A 7,710-nucleotide genomic window follows, 5' to 3' on the forward strand; every position below is an offset into this window, starting at 1 on the left:
CAACCGGAAATACCAGTTGATAAAAACAAGAAGATTTGGAAGATGAAAATACCGCTCAAAATTAAGATTTTTGGCTGGTATTTGCGTCGAGGAGTAATCCTAATCAAAGATAATCTTTGTAAACGCAATTGTCATGGGAGTATGCAGTGTTTTTTTTGTCAACACAATGAAAGGATCAAATACTTGTTCTTCCAATGTCGTTTTGCCAGGTCTATATGATCATGCATCCAAGTAGCTTCTGATCTGTATCCACGACTAGTGTGGCTAATATCTTTGATAATTGGCTTCATGGTATTGATCATAGATTTATAACGTTTATTAGGGTGGGGGAACTTGTCATTATATGGTCCCTATGGCTGTGTAGAAATGACAAAGTTTTTAATGATAAGAATTGTTCTCTCTTACATGTTATCTATGTACCGCTATGCTCCATTCGTGAAGGTGGAGAACCGCGACCTATTTACGGAGGTCTTTACACGGTTGGAGGACACGACGAAGGATACTTTTTCCCTACATGGGTGGCAGCATAATCTACGGATTGAGCTTCCGCTTTCACCATAGGCGTTATATATTTGTGAATGTCTGATATGTAATTCGTCTTTTTTAGCACTCCAGATTCTTAAGACTTTTTAAATGGTTGTGTATATCTTAGCTATGCAGAGGCCGAGTATAATTGCTTTCTATAAGTAATAAAACGCCTATTATAAAAAAACATACGTAGGGTAGTTGGCAGATGCAGAACACCTCGTTCACACATAAGCTGACCATATCGATCATCCCACAGTTACACACAAACACATCATCTGCCATCCGTCCTATACGAAGAGAATGTGGTGACAAGACGCCGTTGCACTAATTATTTGTAAGTCGCCTATCTACTTGCTTCTTCGTCGCACTCCCACTTCCTCTTCTTCTTGTGTTTCATCATTACACTCTTCCTTGCCCAGAGAGTGTAAGATGATGCTATCCGCGTGCCTGCAAGAAGAAAAAAGGCTGCGGCCGTACGACGAGCGTGATCCTACGGCGCACGGAGGCCCAGTTCTGCTACCACGGCCGGCCGGCTCTGCGGCGCCTCCCTCTGCGCCGCCGGAAATGCCATTGTCGTCATCGACGGGGTCGGAGAGGAGCGCAACGGAGGCGAGGGCTCTGAAGATCCACAGCGAGGCCGAGCGCCGGCGCCGCGAGAGGATCAACGCTCACCTGGCCGCGCTCAGGAGAATGATCCCTGACACCAAGCAGGTTTGCGTCGCCATGCTTGCTCGTGCTCTTCAGTTGTGAAGCATTTTTCAGTTGTATCTTGGCCATTTCATCTGTGTTGTCAAGCTAGCATTAACCAGAAAAAAAATCTCAGTTGGACAATGATTATTAGTGTGTGTAACTGGTCACCTTTTTCCTTGTTCTAGAAACTAGCTTTTGTTAGGAAGTTCGAAATGATAATCTTGATCTGCCTTTCTGTCAGTGTCAGACATAATATATGGAGAACATTGAAACTTGCAGTAAAGCCATAACCTTTACGCACACAAGTGTTCGCAATTCTTCAGACTCTCCACCCTACGGTTTATGACTTGTAGCAATATGTTTCTTCACTTGTGCACTGCAGATGGACAAGGCCACCCTGTTAGCCAGAGTGGTGGACCAGGTGAAGCAACTGAAGAGGAGAGCAAGTGAAGCCACCCAGCTTACGCCACCGATCCCGTTGGACACGGACGAGGTCTCTGTCGAATGCTACGTCGTCTCCGACGGTGCCAACAGCGGTATGTACATCAAGGCCTCGGTGAGCTGCGATGACCAACCGGGCCTGCTCGCCGGGCTCCTCCGGACGCTCCACGGTTTGGGGCTGAGGATGGTGAGAGCCGAGCTGACTTCACTTGGAGGTAGGGTGCGGCATGTCTTCACGCTGTGCAGGGAGGAGGAAGGCTGTGCAAGCGGTGCTGGACTCAGGGCTCTGAAGGAGGCGTTGTGGCAGGCCCTGGCCAAGGTCGCTTCTCCGGACATGGTGTATGGCAACAGCAGCATTACCAGTAGTCCACCATTAGGATTGCAGAGCAAGATACATAGGATTCTGTAATCACATTGCTCCATCTTGTCCATGTAGATGATGGTTACTTCTGGCATTTTTGGATCGCCACATATTGTGAGAGATTTGAGGTGTGAAACTGCTGGTGGTGCTGTGAGCTAGGAGGTGCAGTTCACTGTATCTACGTGGCACAGGGTTTTACACTGTGTATGTGCTGTAGTATGACTGTACATGCAGATTGCTCGAGATCTTCTGATGCAGAGTCACACGGTTAATTTGAAATTTCAGTGGTTGCTTGAATAAACGGATATGTAAGGCCTCTTAATTGATGACAAAAATGGTTGCCAAAAAGAAAACTGGTACGAACTTACAATACAAAAGCTTCAGCAAAGCGATGAAGTGTAAAACTGAATTAGGTGGCCGTTTTCATTATCTTCTCGTCAAGATTATCAAAACGAAAAGTAACCAACTAGCTAGCACGTCCGGAAGGCAGCGGTTTTTCTCAGCGATTAGAGCATCTCCAGTGTCCCCACAGCATCCCCCAAAGCTATTTGAGATGCGCCGGACAAAAAAACCGTTCCAGCCGTGTCCTCAAAGCCGATTTTTGTCTGGCGCGGCCGATACGGTGTCCGGCGTCCCGAGCCCGTCCCCGTCCCACAGGGGACGCACCGGGCATGCCGGACACAACGAAAAGCGAGGCGAAGCGACACGGGCCCGACGCATCAGCGACTCATTCAAGTTTGGACCTAACCATCGCCTACCTCGCGGCGGAAGTTATTCGCGCGCAGTGACACACGACGACATCTTTGCCTTAATGGCGACGGAGGGGCAGGCGAGACGTCTCGTCGGTGCTGCCGAGCCTCCACGCGTCGCCGGTGTTCGCACGCCACCGCCCGTTCCCGCGCTTTCTTCCCGCCTCTTCTCGCCTCTTCCCGCGCTTTCTTCCCGACGTCGGCGTCTATAAAAGGCCCTCCCGGCTCAATGGCAGCCACCACAGCCGCCGTCACCCCTTTCTCCGCCACAAACACAACCCTCGTCGCTCCACCACCGTCTCCTCCACCACCAATGCGCAATGACGAGCCGCCCCGGCGATGGCCGGTTCCTCTCCACCGTCGTCTCCTCCAAAGACCACCTCCACCACCGGAATCGCAGCTCGGCATCGATGTCGCCGCCGCCGGGAAGAGCGGCGGCGGTGAGAGATGGAGAATTGGCGTGCACATCGTCGGCAGCAGCGGGAGGCACTCGAGCAGCAGAGCCCGCCGGCCAGCGTGAGGAGGCGCATGCGGCGGATATAGCGGTGTTCTACGCCCCCGGACCCGCAGCCCGACGAGACCGCGGCGGCGAGCAGCGTGGCACGAGGAGGCGCTGGTGGACACCGTTGCGGCGTTCGACGCCTCGACTGCAGAAGAGGCGTGGCGGCGCCGGACGGAGGAGATGAGCCGACGGTGGGTTGATGAGCACCGGCGCCAGCGCGAGGAGCGAGAGGCGCTGTACCGTGAACGACGGGAGGCGATCGAGCGCCGGCGGCGGGACTCGATCAAGTGCTAGCAACAACTGGCGGCGAAGAAGCGTCAGCAGCGGGAGGCGGCGCTGGCGGCGATCTGCGGGAGGCGGGCAGACGAGTTGGCGGCGGCGATGATGGAGGCGCCAATGGATGTGGAGGAGGAGGCCGAGGCGGAGGAGGAGGAGGTGGCCGAGGCGGAGGAGGAGACCGAGGTGGAGGACAACGACGACGAGGAGTTGGAGTGGTCCGACGATGACGGGCCGCACCCGGATGAGACGGCCGATCAGCAACGCGCGCTCGTCGAGTCCTTTGAGTCAGAGAAGAAGCTCCAGGACGCCGCCCGTGCCCGCTAAGAGGCGCAGATTCGTCGCGCCGTCGAGCTCTCCCTCCAGGTGGCGCAGCGAGGGTAGGGCGGACGATGACGCGCTGCCGGAGCAGCGGCGTCTCGGCCACCGCCCTACGCACGGAGAGGCGGCGCGCGCAGCAAGAGTTGCAGCGGAGGGCAGGCGACGACGGGGTGGGACCGTCGAACGCACCGCCGGGCAGTCAGTAGGCTAGGTTTAGATGAAATGTAGCCGTTTTCATTCAAACTTTGTAATATATAATCAAATTTGAATGAAAACCTTTATTTGCGTGCACCAATATTCATTTGGGGGCGACGTTTGGGGGACGCGGCTGGGGAGCGACGTCCCCCAAACGCTCGATCCGGCGCGCTTTGGGGGACGGTTTGGGAGACGCGGCTGAAGATGCTCTTAGGATACAAAAAAGATGATTCGTGGATGGAGATCCTCCATATCGAGGAGGATCAGATCTATGGCGCCGCCTCTTTTTTCGAAAAGGGAAGTATAGCGCTGCCCTCTTTGAAAATTTGTTTATGGCGTCGCCTATTGTGCTTTTGCCCTAGACTGTTCTTCGGCTGGTTAACTTTCAAATATGTGTAAATACACGCCGCCTCTTTTTTCGAAAAGGGAAGTATAGCGCTGCCCTCTTTGAAAATTTGTTTATGGCGTCGCCTATTGTGCTTTTGCCCTAGACTGTTCTTCGGCTGGTTAACTTTCAAATATGTGTAAATACACCTTTTATGATGGGTTCTAGAGCCATGAGTAAGTATAGGAATCATTAAGACATAAATATCCTATCATAACCATAAGATCAGGGGTCCTTGACATAAACCCCTTTAATGCAACCCATAGTATTGGAAGACGGTTTCGTCATTCTGACTCTTTCAACACTAATACATTACACTAAAGTGCATCCCTATGAGCCCATATACGTAAAGTAATATACGTTTGCACAAAACCATCACAGAACAACACAAAAGATAGAAAACTTGAGCAAATACTCATTGAACATCATATAGAATCATAGCCGCATCATCATATGCCCTACTACTCACAAATGTCAAACATGATATGGACTAGAGGCATACTGATTACAGCATAATTTGAATATATAATCTGCCCACTAAATAATAACAAAGTACCAATCACAAACATGCAATAGCACAAAAAACAATATTCGGGGTTCAATTCAACACAAACTATTAGAAGGATGACGTCGATCTCGTAGATGGAGATGGTGGTGATAATGGTGTTGATGGAGATATTGATGGAGATGCCTCCTCCCAAGCCAAGGAGGAGTGGGGATGTCGATGGCATCGATTTTCCCTTTACCGAAGGCACCGGTGCAGCAGGACCTACCCTCTCACGGAGTAGGAGAGCACTTTCGTCTCTGCCGCCGCCTCAATTAATCTCGGGAAAATATGACTTAGGTTTTTAGGCGAAACAGAACTTCTGGTATAAAAGAGGTCCGAAACGATGCCCGAGGTGCGAACGACCTCGGGTGGCGCGCCATGTATGTTTGGGCCCGCCAGCTGGGTCCGTTCGACCCTCGTGGCTTCCCTCGCGTGATTCTTTCGCCAACAGTCCTTCTCCGCGTGAAATACTGATGATGTATTTTTTTCACGATTTTTAGCGATCCAGAAAGTTCTGAAACAAATAAAATACGAAAAAGGAGTTTCTACCTCCCAGGAATTAAATACCAATGAAGGAGACTTTGTAGGAAAGTCCCGAAAATCGACTAAAAATGCATAGATAATGATGTATGATGGCAAATAACAATGAAAACTAATCATATATGTAACAATAATGATGATGCAAAATGCACGTATCACCCCCCTATATATAAGGAGAGGCAGGATTCCCTTGCACGGGACGATCCGATAGTTCTCTAGTTTTTCTCAGTCTCCCCCTCAGCGATAACACTTCATCTTCAACCTCTCGCCAAACAGCTCAAGGAGCACCATTTTAGCTCTCAGATACTGCTCTATACATCGCAGACAGGCAGGAGTAGAGGTTTTACCTCCTCACGAGGGCCCTGAACCTGGATAAACCTTGTGTCGTGTGTGTGTGTGTTCTTCCATCTCCCCTCCTCCGGATCCCCCGGGGCACATTGGTCCCAACTTAAGCATACCCATGGCATCTGTTTGTTCACCACGATGACGCATACACTTGTGGGCATCTAAACATTTTATGGCCCCGTTGCCGGGATCCTAGTTTTATTGGTAGGAGCACTTGTTATCATTTACTTGATGCACTTGTTTGTTTCTCACCATGGGAAAGGATAAGGATTCTGTAAACAAGGTTATTGTACCTTCCACTACAAGGAGAGGTACGGATTTGCCTTCTAGGTCACACTTTTCACCTAATGCTGCAACTACTATTGCTACTAAAAAGAAAACTATTGTCCTAACAAGTTCACCATTGTCTAGGATGTCTCCTAGTACTTAAAAAATTTTGTTAGATGATGACAAGGATAAAGAGGGGACACATGATCTATCTTGTCTTTGTCCAATGATGATATAGAATCTGAATATGATGAAGATGAAATTTATAATGAAAATGATATTGCAACTAGCTCTAAATCAACACCTTCTGAAGAAGATATTGATTTTACAGAAGCTATCATGAACCTTGATTTAGATGATTTGGATAAATTTGATACTAGTCTGTACACTTGTTTAGGAGAGTTATTCCATGTGGCTAGTAAAACTTATGCACCTGCAATATACATTAAAGATGGAGATTATGAGTTTACTATTGACTCTGAAATAATAAAAAGGGTTGAAGAATCTAAGTTCTATGGTAAAGAAGAATAATACCCTATGAACACTTAACAAATCTTAATGATCTATGTTCCCTATTTGGGAAAACTAAAATCCAACAAGGCTATTACTTCTTGAAATTGTATCCTTTCTCTTTAGGAGGAAAAGCAAAATCATGGTATAACTCATTAGCTCCAAAGTCAATCACTAGAAAAGAGGCGTGTATATACTTGTTCTATAATATATATTTCCTTTCTAGTAAAATACATACCATGATTGCTGAAATTAGTAAGTTTGCACACCCTACTATAAAAATACTAATTAGTGGCGGACAACTTTTGGCTATCAATGGTGCACCAGTGGTGCGCCACGTTAACCTGCTAGCAAGTGGCGCACAAGTGGTGCACCATTGCTATCCGGCTTAGAAGTGGCGCATCACGTAGTGCGCCACTACTAGCTCCACGGTGCGCCACTGCTAAAAGTGAGAGGTGCACCACTAGACAAAAAGTAGGTGTGCCACTGCTAAATTTTGAAATCTGGATCCCAATCTGGATCTGGCACATTTTTTTGATTTTTTATCGTTATTTTTCTCGTTTTTAATGTCCGAATTATTTTTCATGTTCATGTTCATGCTCATAGCCTAGCTGTCGGTGAGGATGTGGCTGTCGGTGAGGATGGATGTTGAGGTTGAGGAGGAGGAGGAGGAGTGGGGGAGAAGAAGGAGGTGAGGAGGAGGACTCGGAGGAGGAGGAGGTGGTTGGAGTAGGTGAAGGTTGAGAAGGAGGAGGAGTGGAGGAGAAGAAGGAGGCGAGGAGGAGGAGGAGATAGCCGTAGTTGGAGAAGGTGGAGGAGGGGCAATGGAAGAGAAGGATGTGGAGGAGGTCGGAGTGGAGGAGTTGGCCGGAGTAGAGGAGGATGTGGAGGAGGAGGAGGAAGAAGTTGTAGTAGGAGTAGAGGAAGAGGAAATGGAGGAGGAGGCTGGATTGGAGGAGGAGGAGGAAGAAGTTGGAGTAGTAGAGGAAGAGGAAATGGAGGAGGAGGCCGGAGTGGAGGAGGAGGGTGGGGATAAAAGTAAACTGCAGTCGA

General features: G+C 49.0%; 1 pseudogene; it reads left to right on the plus strand.

Moving 5' to 3' along the window:
• The first annotated feature begins 957 nt into the window (after positions 1 to 957).
• Positions 958 to 2,095, plus strand: LOC124664669 (annotated as a pseudogene).
• The last annotated feature ends 5,615 nt before the right edge of the window (positions 2,096 to 7,710 follow it).

This window comes from Lolium rigidum, chromosome 6 (genome assembly GCF_022539505.1).
Source record: "Lolium rigidum isolate FL_2022 chromosome 6, APGP_CSIRO_Lrig_0.1, whole genome shotgun sequence".
In the NCBI taxonomy this organism is placed as follows: domain Eukaryota; kingdom Viridiplantae; phylum Streptophyta; class Magnoliopsida; order Poales; family Poaceae; genus Lolium; species Lolium rigidum.